The sequence below is a fragment of the Thunnus thynnus genome, chromosome 7 (genome assembly GCF_963924715.1).
Source record: "Thunnus thynnus chromosome 7, fThuThy2.1, whole genome shotgun sequence".
NCBI classification, from domain to species: Eukaryota; Metazoa; Chordata; class Actinopteri; order Scombriformes; family Scombridae; genus Thunnus; species Thunnus thynnus.
In genome coordinates, this window is record NC_089523.1 from 33,561,747 (window position 1) to 33,580,556 (window position 18,810).

Consider the following 18,810-nt stretch of genomic DNA (forward strand, 5'->3'; position numbering starts at 1 on the left):
CGGCTCCTCGTAGACCACCACTGTAAAAGTAACGTCTGTAAAACTGTTGACAGGACGCCTCGAACTGCAAACAAGATCATGACAATGTTATAACTCTTTCTATGATGAACTTTAAAACTTCAAACTTTAAAATCTGTGACATCATCACAATGTAAAGCAGGAGCTTGTGGGCGGGGCCAGCGGGGGAAACACTGCTGTGTATATTCAGTATGCCGCACAACGCAGAAGCAAACGGAAGAAACTTTTTTTGGCGTATGCACCAGCTGAGCAGTTCTTATTGGACTGAATGGGCGCCATTTTTAGTCTGATAATACAGCCACGCTTCACTAGCTTGTTATTATGATATGTAGCATAACAAGCTAGCCTGTTGTGTTGGAATCTAATTCATTTCACAAATTCAACCACAAAGCTTTTTGTATTTACATCCGCTCTGATTCACACATCTGACTGGCTTCTTCTCCATAGCAGCAACAGCTGAGGCTCGTGGGTAATGTAGTATTTTGAGCCGTTCGCCAAACTGACCCACAAAACAATCAAAATATATAGTTAAAAAACGCATCGGCTCAGTACTGGCAGATATACAACACTGGAGGACTCTGACTGAGTCCACATCGAGGGCTGGGCAATAAACAGCAAAATCATAATTATGATGATGTGACCTTCTGTTTTTATTCCAGTTTTTGAGCAAATCTGCCAATAAAATGTTTTTGTTTTACACATTTGAAGAGTTTAGTCTCATGTAAAACATGACAGTGGAACATATTCACTGCTTTGAACATCAGTTTGATTATTTCATACCTGATGTTGCATATTTTTGCCATATCGTGATATAACTTGATATTGTAAAATATAAATATGGTCATAATAACAGGCGTATACATCCGTGTAGATGGAAAAGCAGGAAGTCTTTAAACTGAACTGAAAAGCCTCTTTATTTAAAAACACTGATGTAAAACAAAATATCTGAAACGAGGTCGAGTCATTTAAAACTGATGACCATAACTTAAACCTATATGATGGTTTATTATTACATAAACACTTCATGACTCTTTTCTTGTTCGGCTAATGGCGTGATGACATCACAATGGGATCTAAAGACTCCTCGCGTATTTCTTCAACTTCAGCTGTGCACATTCTATCAAAAGTTAATGTCTTAAGGAATATTTAAAGGACAAGTTCATAATTTTTCAAGTATATTGAAGAGGTTGTCATCCGAAATACTCGAAAACGAAAAGACATTTAAAAGTGAGTTTGTTTCTGTTCTGCTTCAACTGGAAGAACTCGGGATGAGTTCTGGTGATGGAGGTTTCGATTAGCAGTTTTTTTCTTTGTGTTGCTGTTGCTACGGGCGACAGAGCCCTCTCCTATGTCGTGGCGTCCCCCCGGGCCTGGACGACCTCCGCTCAGGACGGAGGATTGGGTCATTGAGAAAACACACCTGGCTGAATAATAATCGCAATGACACCGCGGCTAACACGCTAATAATGACGGAAAAAACGCCCTCTGCCCGTTCGCCCTTTAATTAGTGACGACCTTCTCGACTCACAATGATGTCATGTCAACCCCAACCGCCTCCACCCCATCCCTCCCTGTTGCTATGGGAACAGAACACATATTCAAATACAGATACGTAGACGCAGATAGATGAATATCAGGTTCATCACAGCGAAACACACACACACACACACGCGGCGTGGGCAGTGCGTTGACCATTATGAAGCCTCCTGAGGAAGAAACACACACACACACACACACGCTGGAAAAAGTGAGTTTGGAGGATAATTGTGAAATCCCTGCTAAAAGGTGGACAGACGGTGATCAGCTCTTCCTGTTCAAAGACACGAAACTTTATCAGACACCGAACCTCGTCTTTATTCTGCCGGATCTGAGTTTCACTGCGGCCAAACATGAGTTAACTGTCCTGAAATGTTGCGTTAAAGCAGAATAAAGAGGTCAAATAATCCTGAACTTCCGGTTTCTGCTCCAGAAGTAAGAAAACCTGATTCAAAATCACACTTGTTTACGGAGCCGCAAAGTCCTGAGAGGTGATACTTTTTTATCTTGTGCAAACAATAATAACAATGAAACATTTAACCCTTTATTAATGACTCATAATTATTTATAACTGCAGGATTTATCAGTAACTGTGACTAATAAGCATCTTTTCAAACACCCAAGAACTTTTTACTAAATCTTATTTTGGGTGAAGCTAGAAGACAAAAAGGCAAAATAACGAACTGAATGTTTTCAGTGAGATAAAATAAAACATATATACATATATATATATATATATATATGTTTTATATATATATATATATATATATATATATATATATATGGGCTCTGTGTATCATACATCATCATAATGAATGATTATGAATCATTAATAAACATGTTCCAAGTCATCAGGTCTGCAGATAGTTAAAGTCCGCAGTTATAAATGTTATGATATTGTAAATAAATTGATTTTCTTTCTTCTTTTTTGTGTAAAAAGCAGCAAGAATTTCATTGTGTGACAATCTGAGGTGAAAATAAAACTTGATTAGCAGCTGTATGTTAGAGACACATGATGTAAATGACTTTGTTCTCCAAGATAAAAAAATAATAACACCTTTCAGGACTTTAGGGGCTCTGTACATTTATAATCGCACAAATTAAAATCAGTCTTAGTCTGTGGTTCGTTCAGACATGCTGTCGATGTTTTTAGACGACAAAGATGCAGCTAAAAAGTTGGATAAGAGAGTGTTTATGAATTTGATGGATATGGACAAGTTACAATGACGTTAAGTGCTTGAACTGCTGTGCAGGTAATTTACCTGGAGAGAAAAAAAGAAAGGATTGTCATTTAACTTTGTTAGGGTCGTGAAAGTTTACCTTTTATTATGAAGATCTGTAAAAGTTTTTATGGTCCTGATCCTGATCTGAGTTTTTAAATATTGCTTATCTGCTGCTGTGAGGTCCGTTCTGATAGACTCTTCACCTCTGAGTCGTTTCTATAGTTTTTTTTTAATCCGTGTTTCTCAGCTAAAAGTCTCCGTCAGCTGAGGTTTAACTTGGCTTTACTGTAACTTTTCCTCCTGAGAGATGAGGCTGGACGGGAATCAGCAGAGGTTAAGCTAACGTTAAAGTTTAAACTCACAGAACCTTTCATTAAGGTGAGAAATAAATAGAGCTACAGGTGAGTCATGGTTTTTGGCTTCTGTTTTTAGCCTTTAAATGTGGTCCAGCATCCTCCGTAACATCACTGTTGCCATGGGTACAACAGAGAAACCCATAGCAACAGTCACGGAGTGGGCAAAATGCTCCGGCAAAGCACCGTCACACATGATGGCAACACTGGTTCCTGCCAGCTTCCCGTCAGGAGGAACTCCAACATGTTTGGTGACCAGATTCAGCTCCAACACAACAAGGCAAGACAAAGTGCTCTACATCAGACCTAAAAGACAAGATATAAAAGAAACACAAGACAATATAAAAAAAACACACATATAAATAGGATTTAAAACAAGTTAAACAAAACAGAAAATAGGCCCAAATCAGCTGAGAACCAGACAAGAACGTCTGTATTTATTCTGCAAAATCTGAATTAACGTCTGTATGGTTAATTTAGGCTATTTTTTGGAAGAAAAAAACAGACAAACCTAAATTCTGAGATACAACACATCTCTGTCCTCATCACCAGGCCAGAGTGATTTGACAAACTGTAAAATGTAATTTTTTACTTCTGCTTGTCTTTCTAGCTGTTGTATAAATTCTCAACTGCAACTCTACAAGGTTTGATACAAATAGAAATGAAGCAGAACAAAGCTGCAGAGCTGCCAAACAACTTTCAACACAGATGTTTGCATTACGCACACCGGTAACAACGACTGGAGCTGCAGGGTCATGTGACCACTCGTTTAAAAACGTCTATCACAAAGTTTGAAGCTAATGAGGGTCAAGTATTTATGGAAGGAGTTAAGGTCAATTTATATTGCTGTATTATGCATCTTTCTGCTCCCTCTATACACAGCACTTTATAAAGCCTGTATGACATATCTAATATATCTAATTATTTTTGGATGAACAAAAAACCCAAGTACCACCCCCTAGTTGCACCTTTCTAGTTAAGGGACCAAATATGGTGTCACCCATGTCTCTTCTTGGACAACGATTGGCCTGAAACCACATGACCATATAGCCAACCCATCTTTGTAGACGTCCCATTGGCTGATATGGTTGTCTTTTATATTTTTTGTGTTTTATGATGACCCTGATGAAGGCCACAAGCCAACTAATAAAGTTGTTCCTCACACTACAAGTGTTGCTGGAGTTCTCATCTTTCAAGGTTTGGGACAAATCAAATAAAAATGGGATTAAACCTGCAGTAATGTAAAATAACTGATGTTTTGTCCACTAGTTTTCATCAGAAATCTTTACATTAAACTTGTTAGCAAACAGCAGTTACGGAGCAACATTATCATTCAGTCGTGTTTCTGTCCACCTGGTGAATAAAAGTCCAATATTCACTCTCTTTTAGCTCTGTTTTTACTCTCTACCAACTCCTGAGGGAAATATCTGGCTCTTTAAGCTGCTAAATGCTCCACTATGCTATCCACCAGCTAGTCTACAGCTAACTGTGTTCGGTCATGTTCAGCTGCTGACGTCCACACTTTCCTCTTCTCTCTCTATAAATGACACTAACCACTTCCTGCAGTTGGCGCTGGAGAAACTTGAATCTGCGCTCAGTCATCAGAAGTGGAAAGAAAGTGTTGCTCATTGAGTTTCCTGCAGGATGTGATCAGCTGATTCTGCAGTAATGATGTAAAGCTCCGGTTCCATCACACCTGATGATTCACAGCGATCAGATGACTCAGATCTTGTGGGTGAAACGTCTCTCTGCCAAATCGAGCCTGTTGGATTCCCATGCAGCTTTCCCGGACCCGACTGTTTACTCAGTCTGCTTCACACGAACGCTGAGGTTTAACTCTCTGTGGTTCAGGTCTGATCCAGTCTTCAGGTTTAACTCTCTGTGGTTCAGACCTGATCCAGTCTTCAGGTTTAACTCTCTTTATAAAACAGGTAGTTAATATCTCGCTATCTGATTGGTTAATATCTGTGGTTATACTGGGTTCATACTACAGTTATGATGTTTGAGGTTCTATTTATAATTATCACTTTGCAGCTATTAAATCTGTAATCAATCTGTAAAAGGTCTCAGATGCCTTGAAGCAGCAGAGATCATGTCTTTAAGTACAGATGTGAGAAATCTCTGCAGAACTATTGGAGACTGAAGCTCGGTGTCTGGAGAAGGTGGAGCGGCATCCTCATCACACCAAGCGAAGCATCTCCTGACAAAACGAATGCTAACGTTACTGCAAACACTTTGCCACCTGGTCCCAGTGATGCTGAACAGTTTTAATGTTCAAATTAATGTGAATAAATAAACTCTGATTAGATCGCTGACGAGCCTGAACGTTAGTTTAGCAGTTTACTAATGTTGCATAGCAACCGCAGTCAGCCGGGAACTACTTTATTGTAAATGACTCTTGTAATGTAATAAAACAGTTTTTATTGGATTGTGTCTATAATTTCTATATTTTAATATAACCGGCAGTGTTTCCCTGTTGAGCTGCGGTGGAAGTATAGTAACATTATAATAATAATAATAATAATAACTTTATTTGTATAGCACCTTTTAAAAACAAAGTTTACAAAGTGCTTTGACAGACAAAGCAAAAGCAGTACAATAACAGATCTGACCTCAAAAAGATGGCGGCCAAAGGCAAAGAAAGACAATAAAGAGATGATAAAAAGTTTACTTTGGCACTAAAAAGACCGTAACGTTGAAAGATATCTACTTGATTCTCATGTTTCAAGACTTTTATCTTGCTAGCAGCATTTCTACATATATTAACCTCAAGTTTCTGAACTTTGACCATATTTTACTTCATGACAGTATATAAATAAAAGAAAATCACAAAAAGCAGAATATGTCCCTTTTAACGTGCACTTGTTGTGATGATCTGCTTCAGGAAACACGTGCAGAAATTTGAGAGCATTTGTAGAAACTCTCTGAACTTCTAAGATCGATTGTAATCAGGAAACGAGGCCCAGGCCTGTTGGAGCAGACAGACCGACAGACTGACAGCAGCGTCCGGTTTGATATTTCTGCAGCTGCAGAAAGTACAAAAGAACCTTTTAGCACAACTCTGAACCTTTGTCTCTTTCTGCTCTCACAAGCTTCAGCACCTGATGTGGTTTACAGATGGAAACAAACATAATGACGTCTCTGCAGACGGAGGAGCTCGCATGCTTTTGTGTCTGTGATAATGAAAGCTGCAGGATGCTGGACAGACCGACGGAAAACGACAAATTTATTTAACACGTACAGCCGGTGTGTGTGTTTGTGTGCGTGTGTGTGTGTGTGTGTGTGTGTTTGTGTGTGTGTGTGTGTGTGTGTGTGCAGCCAAACCTGTGAAATCAATCAGCTGCTGCCTGAACTGTAACAAGGAAACTAAAGGGACACGTCACACAAAATAATTACAACTTGGGTCATATTTTTTCACATCATTTCTATCAGTAATAATGTGAATATGTGACTGTCTGGGAATTACTAATGATTACTAATGATCTGCTGATTATTTTCTCTGTTAACTGATTAATCATTCAGTCTATAAGATGTCAGAAAACCCATAATAATGTTAAGTTGTATTCAAATGTCTTGTTTCGCCTGTCACCGCTGGATTCTCACAATTTCACTTTTTCTACATGTGATCAGTTTGAGGAAGAGTCTCTGTGATAATCTGTCGACCAGCACAACCAGCTGCTTCACATCACACACATTATCCGTTTTCCACCTAATTACCGTCCCAGCGGCCTGCCGCCTCCACTGAGCCATGTGATTGGCTCATTACTGAGTAAACAAACAAAGCGACACAGTCAGCTGGCCAATCAGCACAAAGAAAACACACCTCTCTTTCTCTTTCCCAGCGTAGTTTGGTTTCTTCTGCTCCTCACTTTAACCTGTTTGGGGAATTGAACCTTCGACCCTGCAGGCCTGAAGCACAAATCAGTGTAAATGTTGAAATCTTACACAGATGTTTGCCTGATGCTCCTCTTAATGTTTGTAGAGTGATGACGGAAGAGTCTTCATCTGTATCTGTGCTGAAAACACACACCTGTAGTTCCACCTGTAGCCACACTGTGGCAGCAGAGTACAGCAGAAACAGCTCTGAGATTAAACCACATGTATTCAGTAGTATTTCATGTGTTTGAGGTGAAATAAAAGTCATTATTATATATTTAATTGGGTGGAAATGAGATTATTTAACTGTCACACCCTTAATAAATCCTCCAGGACATTAAAGATCTGGTATTGTGGCCTTTTTTGACTTTTATAAAAAAAATAAATACTGAGTCTATTTTAAACATATCTGTGACATTTTATTCACCAAAAGTTGTTTAGATTTCTTTAAATCCATCTTTCCTTACAGCCCAGATTCCTCTCTCTCTATTAGACTGCTCAGATGCCAAAACACTGCATAGCACTTTATAATACTGCATGTCAGTATTTTACAACCCTGGCAAGTTTGTAAAGTCTGGAAACATGACCGCAAACATTTTTATATATATAATTCTCAAACACTGGCTTGGGCAACGATGGTTGTTTAAAAAAAAAAATGTTTGTCTATAATTTGTGCTACAGTCCTAATTGCTAATTATTCAGTTATACAGTTAACAAGGACTTCACAATGAAATGCTTAAGTGACTTTTTAAATACAAAATGTAAATATTTATCTGACTTACCAATACAATAGCCGCTTCCTGGTGAGTGATTTAGTCCTAGATGTGCACAAAACACATGAATATGAACTTTTGATTAGTTTACAAAATAACAGTCAAGTAAAAACTTCAAATGTAATATGGGCAGGGTTTGAAGTGGAGCTACAATGTTAAATTGATAAAGTTGATCAATAGAAAATTAATCAGCAATAATATCTTAATTTTATATAATTGTTTCACAAGAAAAAATGCCAAAAATGTGTTGGTTTCTGCTTCTCAAATACGCGGATTTGCTGTTTTTCTTTATGTTACATCACTGTGAATTGAATATCTCGGGGTTTGGGACTGTTGGTTGGGCGACACAAGACATATGAAGAAGTTCCCTTGGGCTTCTGCAAATGACACTAAAATTGGTGTATTTTCTTACTTTGACAGTTTATAGACAACGCAATTATATAATTGTAATATAATATATAATTGATGAGTCAAGAAATAATCATTGGAATAATTTGAGCAATATCAACAGTATTTCAGCATACATCATACCGAGATTTCTTTGAAGCTCAAGGAACCTCAGCACTCATGTTTCACTTGAGCCTACGAGGAAAGAGAAATGACAATAAATATATAGATGACAACTTAAAATATATGAAGGACTTAGCATACAAACATACAGTATGTTCAATAGTAACACAGTTCAGTATTCACTGGTTGAGTCAAGCTATTTATATGCAAAACCAAACTATTTAGCTTAATTTTTTCTGGTTAAAAAAAAGAGTTTTGACTATGTCAGTATCAAATATATCAAATCTTAAGATCAGAGGAGGAAAGTAGTTCTAGGATTGTTTTGTCTGAATAGTTTTTAGAGGCTGTGAAAAAGTGGGTGAGACCTCCATTTTGTCTCCATTAAACTTTGCATTTCCAGCCATACTTGTCATTTGTTTGTTTAGCCAGTCACATCGCTGTCATTTATGGTTCAATCAAGACAGAAAAGTATTGAAGTTCATTATTTATGGTTTCTTGAGTTATAGATTAGCTTAGCTTCTAACCTACCATACTCACCCACCATGCGCCCAGGAGACAAAATGGAGGCACTGAACCACTTCCTGATTTTAAGATCTTGCTGACATCACCAGTGATGTCATGGGTTAGACCAAGTGTGAGGGAATTTATTTTATTTAGTTAAATGTTTGGTTTTGTATTTCTGTTATTTGTACTTATTTTGGTTTACAATAAGGAACAATGCTGTAGTTGATGTGTGTGTAAACAATGTTAACTGATACAAGTGACATTGTCATTCACCAGTTGTTGGTTTAAGGGAAAGGACACCCCTGATAGAAATATGGTTCTGCCTAGACAGATTTCAGGGCCTATTTAAAGGGGGAGATGTTAGTTTAGAAGAGAGCAGAAACCAAAGAGGATGTCAGCATAGCTGCGTGGAGGTAAGTTTGATTTTGCTTGTTTTCATTTAGTAGCCTCTGAGTCTGTCACTTATCACCTTCCTTGACACTCTGGCAAAGCTTCCTCACAGGTAAAACTTTATTTCACAGTAAATCAGCAAATGATTGTACAAAGCCAGAAAGGGTTGCAGAAATGTTTAATTTTTCTTGTTTCCTATCTTGTCAATTGTGTCTTTGATCCAAAATCCTTTAGCATTTAATTTAACTTTTAAATTGCATTGTATGCAAATGAAGAGATTTGCTTTTTTATCTATTCATATAAGAAAATAAACAGAACACTAGTGGGTCAAAAAATGAGGGAGGGAAAGGGAGAGGAGGGGTGAGAGACAGACAGTGATCAGTAAATGCTGAGTAAAAGGGAACAGGCAGCTTTACATTACGGTGCTGTAATGTCTCTTAACTTTTGGGGTTGTACTAAACAGTCCTTTCATCCCCATGTCCAAACTGTGTGAGTGTCAGCATGTGTTATGTAATACTGTAGGTCAAGGCTGATAATTAGTGTGATTACTGCAAGCGATCACACAGTAGAGTTGGCATATGTGCACCTGGACAGCAGCGTATGACTTTGTTTTGTTTTTTTTCTCAGCCATCTTCATCCAGCAAATCACTAGGTGAGTTCCTTTTTGCTTTGCTTGGTACCATTGTCAAAATATATTACATTTCCAATCAGTTTGAATTGTGCTATATGCCCTTGCTTTTGTCATGATAACGATTTGGTACCGTGTCATCCGATCACAACATCAAACAAAAAGCTATTTTACTGGTATTTTTTTTTTCCTTAAGCCTGTGATCTATTCTTTCAGATTCTCTCCGACTTACTGACCAATCTTGACGATTTGGAGTTTTTGCTCAAATTGTTTTCCTGAAGTGAATTTAATTCTGTTGAAATGTAAAAGGCATAGGACTGAAGATGCAGGAGTTAAGTTTTGAGATCAGTCTTGCTAACTACCACATCTGTACTGTTGCTAAAATAATGTCTTGTTTCAGCAGCAAGTCAACATTTCTGAGAGCGGAGCTGGACTTGTGATTCTGATGCTCCAAATTACACAGTGAGTTTCATTTTACTTTGTTTTATATGACAACATGCCCAAATAACTTAATTTTATGTCGATAATATCCCATCGCTGTCTGTGTAGTGTTGTGCACTTGTAGATTGATTACTCTAGTGGCCTATATGAAACACATCAGCAATTTGCAGCAATATCCCAGTCCTTCAGTGTTGCATTACACCTGTCGAGGCTCCTGTTCAGGTGCCCCAGCCGTGGCCCCTTCGAGCCTTTCGCTATAAAATATTGCTAGAATGTTAAAGAAATGTATAAATCTGCACAAAAAAAAGAAAAACATTGCAGAAATACTTTAAAATTACCTCATTTAAATAAAGGCTTGTTTTATACAGTATTCTTTTGTAAATTCATAGAAATATCCATTCATGCTTAAGGCGCCTAATCAAAGCACAGATTTCCAGATGTAAAACACAAAAAAATTACGTAAAATTACCTGTTTGTTAAATAAATGCTTTTGGATATACCTGTTGTCTGTTTTAATTTTGCGCAAGAATGAATTTTGCCAACCTCTGCTCTGCAAAGAACTCCAAAATCCTTCAACCTTAACTAGCTATTGATATGGTAATTTTGTTTATAGCTATTAAGTTAATTGTTAATCAAAGTTCCAAATTGATAGATTAGTAAATTTTGAGACTGAATTGGCTATCTTTTCCCTGACTCCAGGGTGGTGCCCTGTTATTACTAATTTTATTAATAATTTTTTGATTTTGATTTTAATAATAGACAATTATCTTTGATAATCATTAATTATTGCTGATAGCCAAACTTGTAGCCATGGCCCAACAAAATGGTGCCCCGTGTGAGGCAGAGCATTGTTGGCAATTATTCATAATTGTGCAATATTACTTTTAGTATAATTTTGACCAGTACCACAATTCTGGAATCTAAAACCTTTAGACTATCCAAAATATTCCTTATATTTAACACAACTAGTCTGCCACAGGAGTAGATATCTAACTGTACTTACAAACAAGTGAAGTGTTATGAGATTTGATTTGTTCAAATCAAATTCAGCTAAAGCAATTAATAACCTAAATCTTGAGTTATTGGTAACTACCACTTTAAGCCCTCAGTGTTACATTAAGAGCTTGCTGTTGCTGCTAGCCACTCAGGTTGAACCTACTCTGTAGAAATTGTAAGAATTTTGGTTCAGCATTCGAATACCACATATTCAATGCAATCTAGTGAAACTGTCAGAATTAGTTGTTAATTCAAGTGCTCTCCTTGTTAATTAAAACACGGTGTGCCACCGGCCCTGTGACACATAGAGAGAAGAGATAGACTCGCTACTCAAGGACAGGAAAGATGCACAGACTGCATCCAAAGACCCATTGTTGTGCTTGCTTTTGAACTTCCACAGGCAAACCAGCCTTGCCTGTCAGAGCAAAGCAGCCCTAGAAAAGGAGGTAGATTTCCTTAGAGCGCAAAATGCTTGCCTCCTCCACGAGGTTCAGACGGCCAATAAGAAAGCCATGCGCTATTTAGAAGACCTGCACTCAGCGTTAGATCTCTGCTCACACAAGGAGGAAGTGTTAAGGCTTAGGTCAGAACATCCAGCCCCACTACAGTCGTTCAGCCAATGTGATTCTGGTTACTCTGATTCACACTCCTCCCATAATGAAAGGTTAACTCCCTCTCCACTCAGAAGATGGGAACAATTCCCAAACGACCCTAAGTTCTTGAGAATGAAGTCAGCTTCTCAACCTCCACTGAGAGACAGAGCTAACAGCTACCTGACTTCCCATCTCTCTGACACAGACACCGAAGAGACATGTAGTTTATCCTCTAGAAGATATTCTGCCCAGTGTTTTTCTCAGCCACCGATGCATGATGCATTCATCCATGCTCATCCTTCCAAAGGGGGGACTAGAACATACCGTAACTGGTTGGAAAGGTTGGAAACCACTGGTTTCATCTTTAACAATGTGTTGTATTTTAAAAGCTTGTTATATTATCCATTGTGTCAAATCTTCATCTGAAAAGCAACTAAAGCTGTCAAATAAATGTAGTGGAGTAGAAAGTACAATATTTCCCTCTGAAATGTAGTGGAGTGGAAGTATAAAGTAGCACCACATGGAAATACTCAAGTAAAGTACAAATATATCAGGGTGCATTTAAACATAAGAGTCACACCACCCTCTGCTGGTGTCACACGGTGCTGCACCAACACTGATTCATAGATGACAAACCCACCTATAATCAATTTAACTTCCACTCTGACTGGACTAATCATGGCTAATAACTACATTTAGACTAATTAGATAATAATTAGCACCAAACTGATAAAAAACCAACGGAGATCTTGGATCTGACAGTGATGTGAAACAAAATAGGTGCTCTTGATGCACAGGTAGGCAGCCAAATAAAGTAATGTGGTAGTTTGACCCTGAGGGAGACCGGTGTTCCACTAAAATAAAGACTTATTAACTTTTGTACGCTGACAAAGATATGAATGTGTCTGAACATCTTTACTTGTCTTTTCAATAACATGTCATACACACCCATAAACACACACATTACTATACACATATCCATATATTTATATATATAAACACACACACACACATAATAAAAAAAACATTTAGCTCAACGTCCCAGTATCTATCTGAGTGTTAACATTTTAAAAATGTAAAAATATATTCTTATTGTTTCTTGTTCATTACTTGTTATTTATTGTCATTTTATAAATACAAAATACAAATTAAAGGAAAAACCTGAATAAATGAGTGGAGAAACAAATGCAGGTGCGCTGTGTGGTACAATCAAGCAGTTAACATCCAATCATGCTCTGTAGCTTGTGCACAAATGTTGAGCAGGCCCAGCTGATTCTGATTTTGTATCAAGATGACGAGAGGAAAAGATCTAAGTGACTTTGAAAGAGGGTTCATTGTTGAGGCACAGATGGCAAGAGCTTCAGTCACAATTTCAACAGTTTCAATAAGAACAGTGACTAAAGAGACATCTGCATTTAGATCTAAGGGAATGTCATCAGGAAATAAGGGAGGAAACTGTGGTTGACAGTTTACATTTGATGCTGGTGCATTAGTGTGATATGCAAGGACAAACAGAAGGTGACTGAGAATGTCAATGCAAGAAAAGAAGAATGCACATTTGAGAGTTCAGTAGTGCAGAAACCACAGACAGTGGTCTACAGAGAGATGGAAAAAAGTGGTTTGGTGAGATGAGTCATCCTTCACCATATTCTCAGGTGGACGAGTGCATGTTTGAGACACTTCAATGTGAAACACATTGTTTTCTTTTGCATGTATTTGTATTAAACACATTTTGTAAATAAACTGTAAATAAATTGCCATTTGTCAATGGCGTCATACCCCTCTACCAAAGAGTATAGTGCACAAGATGCATGTGTCAGCGTTGTGTTTTTCCACCATGATTGTGTCTACCAAGGAGTAACTTACACACATAGAAGATAACACACTGGTGTTGTGGCTGTTTGCTACAATGGCGTCTACCAAAGAGTATATGCATACAAGATAATACGTCAGTATTGTGGTTGTTCAACAGAAACTGTTATAAATGGACTTTTATTCAGTTTTAAGCCACATTTTTATGATAAACCTTTTAGATCTTGATCGTTTTTAACCACATCTTTTAACTGGATGAAGGATTTTAGTCATGAAACGTCTGAATCTTAAGTTATCAGAGAAACAAGCAAACGTCAGCAGCAGCTCAGCTAGCAGCCCCTACCAGATGTCCAGTGCCCGCTGAACAATGTCAGACAAACACAAATTTTTAACGTGAAACTGCTTTATTCAGTGTTTTCACCTGTTTTAATCAGCGGGTCTGTTTGTTTTGGAGAGGAGGAGACCTCTGTGGATAATTTGGCTCCTGGTAAAAACATCCTCAAGTGTTATAGGTCGTATGTGTCTGCAGGTGGATTTTGACGGGCCAGTCTGAGTCTAAAGACCCAGCTGATTTTTATTCTTACTCCACCACTAACCACAGCCGAGCTAATTTGATGCTTAGTGACACAGCAATAGCCCCAGTAAAACCTAACTCTATTTCTTTTTTGGTCCTCCAACAAACAATGAACAAAAAACAGGAAATGAAATAGCATCTGAACAGAAGTGTGTGTGTTTTCTGAGCCATTATGCAGTAACGGCAGATTCAGATTCACAGATTCTTCCTGTCCTGTGAACGCTGCACAGAAGGAAGCATTAAAGCAAACAGTTTGTATCGGAGATCTCCACTGACAGACAGACAGGTGAGTGCTGCAAATATCTCATCTTCAGTTCTTTGTGCTTCTACTATTTAGGGCACTATTGTATTTCGTGTGTTTGTTTGTTTGTTTCTTTATTATTACGGGACATCAGACCTAAATTTGACCCCCTAAACATGCTCAAAAACTCACCAAATTTGGCACGCACATCAGGTCTGGTGAAATATTTGATAAAATGTAAAAATTAACCCCCAAAGTGCCAAAATGTGCTCTCTAGTGCCACCTATGTAATTAAAATGGCCACCACGGCCCGTAGGAATGTCATAGAGAGATCAAACCAAAACCAAATTATTCGTCTCATCAAGACCTACAAATCATATGCTGACTCCCCTGACCTAAATCCAACAGGAAGTCCGCAATTAGTCTTTCAAAATGAGACTTTTTCTCAATTTTAGCTCCCAAACAAATGCTATCTCCTCCGAGGGCGTTAATGTTATTGGCTTCAAACTTTAATGCATGACTTATGACACTATGCTGAAAAAAGTAGTTAAAAACTTTGTAATAACTTGAACGGTTTGGATTTTATAAGCCCTGAAAGTTGCAGTGCCACATCACCATTGTGTCAAACAGAGGCTTCTCATGTCGAAATTTTCTACTGAAATATGATTAATGTAAGATTTTGCTGAAGTCATGGGATTTATGAGGAGATTTCACAAGAAGCGTACTCTAAAATCGTCCTCTCCAACTGCTCCTGGTGATGTCACTCCCTCAGTGCTGTGAAACATTCCGCAACACACACTCATTATAAAATCACAGGAGGAGCAAGAAAAGACTTTAAAACTCACACTCTAATATCTCAAAAACAGTAAAAGATAGAAAACACATGTAAATTCAAGATTTGTAGGTCAAAGTCTTGTGACTCATTTAAAGTTCAAATGAAGTTTGTATCTAAAACTATGTGGAAGCAGTAAATGTTCAAAAAGGTGTGGGTTCGCTCACACTCTCCATTCAAATATATGAGTATTTTTCTGTGTCCAGCTGCAGTTACTTGTCATGTGAGTTAAAAGTCTTTACTTTTCTAAAAATAGACTTGATGAAAATTAGGAAATTAATTTGTTTTACACACAAACTCATCAAGAGTTTTCAATTTACTAATTGAAATTTGAGTGAATGGGCCCAAAACTTGCATAATTTTGATGACACAGGTGTGAGCAAGGCAGACATGTCTCACCCTGCAGAAAATTCTCATCCTCACACCGTTGAGATTTGATGTTTCGCCATGACAGAGGAAGTTGCTATAACTTTATTGTAAATGCTCCAGTCTGCACCAAACTTCTCCCAGCTTGAACATGTCTACATGACAATATTCCATCAGTGATGCAAACGGGCTGAATAGCGCCCCCTACTAAATTTCAGTGAAGCAGCACCAGCAGCAGGCAACATAGTGGACAAAGGAAGTGATGTTTATCTCCTTCTTGCACTGTCTGAAAACAGCCCAGGTTTGAAGACATCTACATGCCCATCTTCGACTGCAGCCTGATGTGCGCGGAGGCGCGAAGGCCCATTCAACGTTGCTTGCAGCTTTAATTTTATGTTGAAATTTTGATGTCATCAGCATACTTATCAGCATACTTTATGAGTGAGAGGTCTTTGCTGTTGTATTTTACCTCATTTGTATATTTGGAGAACAGAAGGGGAGATAAAATGCACCCCTGTGGAACGCCGGTGTTCAAGACAAGGCAGTCAGAGATCAATTTACCTAGTGAGCTATCGGCCTTACAAGTGTCGCACTGTGTTTTTTAACATAAGGAACATATTGTATAAGTCATACAGATGCTGCATTTTATGGCAATCCATCCAGTAGTTGTTGAAATATTTACATCTGTACCAAATTAGAGGACCAAACAACAGACACCATCTTAGCCTAGCTAACAAAGCCACTCTGTTAAAGGCTAATAATCTAGGTGGCTGTTTATGTCAAATATCAGCAGAAACATAATGGTCAGATATGTCTGTGAAAATTCTGGTAACGTTAGATCTAGAAGTATTAAGTTAAAGGAAAGTTCACAATTTTTCAAATGTGTCTTTCCACGTTGCGGGGGCTCGTCAATCGCCTGCTTGCCGTCCCCTTTGGAGCTGCTATCCCCTGTGGGCCCGCTGACCACCAGCGTTTTGTGCCTCTTAATTTTCCTGGTATCCACATAAAGGTAACTCGTGCTTTGCACATGTGAGCACAATGTCAACTATAACTTTTATATGCTCCCGGTTTCTTTCTATTATCTCACTTTGTCGGCCTTCTGTGTTGACAAGCTGATTGTGAATGACTGTGCCATGTCTGGACTTGTCGCCTTCTCTGTAGTTATTGTATTTCTCCACAGCTATCTGATGAGCTCTGTTGGTTTCATGTTTATAACAAGCTGTGTTCATGTGTCTCTAATCCTTATATCCATGACGTCTAAATTACTCTTCCCCACCTATCTCACCAAACTGCTGACACATTTTACAAAATACTGTATCCTTGCTAAGTCTGTACTGTAAAAATGCATACTTCCTATACCAATATAAGGAGAAGCTCCTGGCCTCATGTCCAAAAACTGAGATGGGGTACTGTTTGAGTTTGGGCTGTGTTGCTGGTTCATCTATAGCTGAAAGGTCTACTGAAGTCAACGAGGCAGTCGCGATGGATGAGATTGATGAAGAAAAGATGGGAATGGAAATACATCCTTGAGAGCATGACTGACTTTCACCTAGGTGAAACTGGCAGCCTTGTCCTTCAGTTATAGCCCCTTCTGTCCCACCAACAGAACCCACCCCCACGTGGAGCCCACGCTAGCGTTATCTTGATTTTCACTAACATGCGGAGATGGTGGTGGAAACACCTGTGATGATGGGGCATAGGCAGTCGAGGATTCTGGCAACTCTGTTCTAACTCTTTAAAGTATTTATAAATCAATGCCTGTTGTGCCATAATAATGAATTAATTTAGCTGTAGCCCACAATATTGGATTGATTTTTCAAACAAGTGTTTTTGGCCATCATCTGCTGCTGAACAACCTCCCTACCATGATGTGCGTGCCCAGGCTTAACTGGCCTGGGTAAATGAAAATGGCCTGTTGTGATTGGTCCAGACTTCACACATGATAGTAGCCTAATAAATGTTTTTCACTTTTTTAGAAAGGTTAACTTTTTTTTAAGTCTTTATTGTGTATTTAAATGTTAATTTTAATAATTAAAAATAAAAGTTAAGAAGATATAGTCAGTCATTTAGGATGGGCTAGTTGTACAAGTGTGTTGTACAACACTGTGCCTGCTATACTTCCACCGCAGCTCAACAGGGAAACACTGTCCAAGGAAACAAAAAGAGGCAATTTGATAGTAAAAAGACTGTAAATGTGGCAGATGTAGCTCTCTTCATGACGGCACAGACACAGGTCAGTTCTTTGAAATGGGTATTTATTGCTGGGGCACATCTTGTTTCTCTGATGCATCCACACCTTAGTCATGCCGTGAGAACTCATCGGTCGCTTGTCATGAAAAGAGGTTCTTGAGTCCTTGAGAGTCTTTTGAAAGCCCTTCTGACTGTCTGCTTTGGCTTCATACATCAATAATTATAACTTTGAATGTAATATAGCAGAGCTTCGTGAGAGACCTCCGCTCACATTTTTGTTGTTGTACTTGTGGTACTACGAACGGAGAACAGAAACATGGAAATACAAACAATGGACTAATGCACTAGTGCAGGGGTGGAACTAGACTCTCAACACAGAAGGGGTGGAGCATTCTCAAGGGGCCCTTCTGATAAAATCATTTTAAAATTCACAACTGTAAAATAGCTGATATATCCTATCCGATCCATAAATACCAATTGTCACTTATTGAGCCGAGCAAGCCTATGTCTAAGAAAACATACAGGGAAGTTACTTTGTCAGACAAGCTTGTTCTGAAGATCAAAAAAATAAAACAGATTGCCAGTTGTGTTCAAATTTTTCAGCAGGCGGTGCTCTATGTGCATTGATTAATGAATGGTTCAGCTCCACCGATGATAGACAGTGACAGACCAGTTGCTCTGTCTCAGTAACATGTCTTTCTTACTCAGGAATAACAAACATAAAATGGAGACAGTGGTCTACAATACTGTACTGTATAAGGCCTATTCAAATACAAAGTAGACAGTCTACAACACCACAGGCAGTGACACAGACAAGGTGCCAAGATGCCGTTAGCAAGGAGTTTAACAACACATTGTTTGGCTTCATACTCCATGTGCATAAAACAAAGGCAGGCCTGCATGCAACCCACAAAGCCTGACAACAAGAAACAGTCAAACAAAATGAGTCAGTTT

The 18,810-nt window shown here is 38.4% G+C and overlaps 1 protein-coding gene and 2 long non-coding RNA genes across 3 annotated transcripts in view; all 3 read right to left on the reverse strand.

Annotated features, from left to right (window-relative positions):
• The window catches only part of ostn (osteocrin), an 11,461-nt gene extending 9,218 nt beyond the window's left edge, over positions 1-2,243 (reverse strand). Inside the window, exon 1 of the mRNA XM_067595614.1 lies at positions 1-2,243. This exon is cut by the window's left edge and continues 738 nt beyond it. The gene's annotated coding sequence lies outside the window, so the exon portion shown is untranslated.
• A 773-nt stretch (positions 2,244-3,016) lies between these two features.
• Positions 3,017-4,772, reverse strand: LOC137186576 (uncharacterized). The gene is made up of 2 exons (XR_010929046.1): positions 4,685-4,772; positions 3,017-3,436 (listed from the first exon to the last, which is right to left on the reverse strand). It is a non-coding gene; the product is annotated as an uncharacterized lncRNA (long non-coding RNA).
• Positions 4,773-6,412: 1,640 nt separating this feature from the next.
• Positions 6,413-8,530, reverse strand: LOC137186575 (uncharacterized). Its single transcript, XR_010929045.1, has 3 exons — positions 8,311-8,530; positions 7,789-7,824; positions 6,413-7,039 (listed from the first exon to the last, which is right to left on the reverse strand). It is a non-coding gene; the product is annotated as an uncharacterized lncRNA (long non-coding RNA).
• Positions 8,531-18,810: the final 10,280 nt, after the last annotated feature.